Below are 2,401 nucleotides of genomic sequence, written 5' to 3'. Positions count from 1 at the left end.
AAAGTCCACGCCCCGGCTGGGATGGCTGTTGTCTGGCTGCTTGTCACTTGGCTTAGGCCCCCTGATTGGAGCCGAGGCCCGCTGGCGACTCAGGGGAATGACCACGCTGGGAACATAGCCACTCTGGCCCCACCTTCCCCAGGCAGAGCTGGGCAGCCAGAGAGGCCCCGTGGAACCTCATCCTCATCAGTCACCAGGGCCGCGGGCGCGGGGACTTTCTGTTCTAAGAATGAAAATATCATTTCATGCTTGTTTTGTAGTTTCCAGATGTTTACATTTAGCTCTCAGTCCTCACAATCACATAAAAATGTCATTTTTCCCATCATTTTTCCAGAACAGAAAACTAAGTCTGGAGAGCACAGAAGCCTGAGCCCGAGGCCACCGGCCGTGAGTGTGGGATCTGAGCCCAAGACTTCTGCCCCAAGGCCCTGCTTGCTTCTGGGCGGGTCCTTCCACTCACGGCCATTTTCTGGGTGGTGTCAGGTGGTCTGATGTCACGGGGGGGCTTGGCATCTGCACCACGGTCTCCCACAGGCCAGGCTGGTACCTGCCCCACCCACCCCCAAACTTTCTGTGCCCACATGGTCCCAACATGTATTTCTGTGGGGAGTGGCCCTCCCCTGACCATCTGGAGGGACAGGCTCTGTCTGAAACCCCTCCTGACCTGCCCACCACTGGCCACACTGTTCCGAGGCTGAGAGGGCTTCTGGGCTCATTCTCCAGCACAGAAACCTCCTGTCACCAGGTCCCTGAGCATCTCTGCTCAATGGCTGTGGGAGTCACTGGGAGGTGCAGCCAGGATTTTTGCTTCTGGGGTCCCTGGAATAAATGGTCTAAAACTTGGCCAGTGTGGCAATCACTACCTGCTATGCCGTAGTGGCTGGAGCAACGCCCCTAAAACCCACAGCGCTGGCCACTGCCTCACGTTGTGTCTGCCTTGATGTGTCGCCCCATCTCGCAGCCACCTGCACCTGGGCCTGGTGTGCACACATTGTACGTCATTGTGCCTGGCACACAGGAGGCGCTCACTGAGCCCCATGCGACTACACAAACTGATGACACTGGGTGCCAGCGCCAGGCTGGCCTCCCACGGTGGGCACCACACACAGCCCAGTCCTCTAAGAGGGGCCTTCCTGGTGGCACCAGATGTCTGACTCCTGCCTCTCCTGGTCTCCACCCTCCGATATCGCCTCTAGGCACGTTTGTATGGAGAGACCCATGAGGTGTGTGCACCAGCAGCAGGATGCTCATGGCAGACATGCAGTCTTTGTCATCAACGCTGGGTGGTGATGCTGGCTTTGGAGGCCCGAGCCTGCCGCCTCGTCCCACCCTGTCGCAGGCCCATGGCCAGTGACCTCCCTGTATTCTATCTCGCCACTCACAGAAAGCTGGAGCTGAGCCATGGCAGGTGGCACGTCCCATATGAAACGTAGCCTTCGGGGGCGCCCAGGCTCTTCAGCAAAGTTTCTGGAGAGTCCCGGGCCCCTCCTTCGGCAGCACCGTGAGGTGGGTGCCTGCATTTCCCATTGGCAAGAAGGGAGGCTGGCACTCCACCAGGACCTCGTGTGACTCCCCAGTCACTCGGACAAAAGAGAAAGCAGAGCCAGCTCTGACCTGATCAGGGCCCGCCACTGACTCCCGTCCCTGTGTGGGGGGCATTAGGAACCGGGGTCTGGCCAGGGTCAGCCAGCATCTTTGGCAGAGGTCCTGATGCTAACCATGCTGGGCTTGCCGGATCAGCTGGTCTGTCTGGCTGGACATCTCTGTCACGGCCACTCCATGGACACTAATGTGGGTGTGTTCACATAAAACTTTATTTACAAGAGCAGGGTGGCTTGGAAGAGCCCTCGGCTGTAGTTCACGGACCCCGTCTGCTCTAAGTAGATGTTGCCTGAGTGCCCCTGAGGTGGGTTGCTGGTGCCTGCCTCACAGCAGTGAGCGCCACTGGTGCCCAGGACAGCCCTGCAGGGATGGCGTTGAGTCCGCTCTCAGAGCCATGCTTGCCGGAGTCTGAGTGCGGGCAGTGTCTGTCACCTCCCCATTTCTCTGTTCATGTGTTTCTCATTCTTCCCCCACCACCCTAGGGACTCCGCAAGAGTGCAGCTTGCCAGGTCCTCCCACTGCAGCCAGGGCCTGGGAACCTGCATTTAGTGGTACGTCCCTGATTCTCGAGCAGGTGCTCCCAGGGTCTCTGCGAAATATCACTGACAAGGGCTGTGGCAGGGAGAGAACATCCAATTCCACAGCGTCCTGGGAGCTACAGCCTCAAACATCTATCAAAGAGCTTTTGTTTTTTAAAAAAAAAAACAGCTGCCGGCCGGGCGCGGTGGCTCAAGCCTGTAATCCCAGCACTTTGGGAGGCCAAGACAGGCGGATCACGAGGTCAGGAGATGGAGACCAT

Source organism: Rhinopithecus roxellana, chromosome 18 (genome assembly GCF_007565055.1).
Source record: "Rhinopithecus roxellana isolate Shanxi Qingling chromosome 18, ASM756505v1, whole genome shotgun sequence".
NCBI lineage: Eukaryota > Metazoa > Chordata > Mammalia > Primates > Cercopithecidae > Rhinopithecus > Rhinopithecus roxellana.
Note: the sequence above shows the minus strand (reverse complement) of the source record.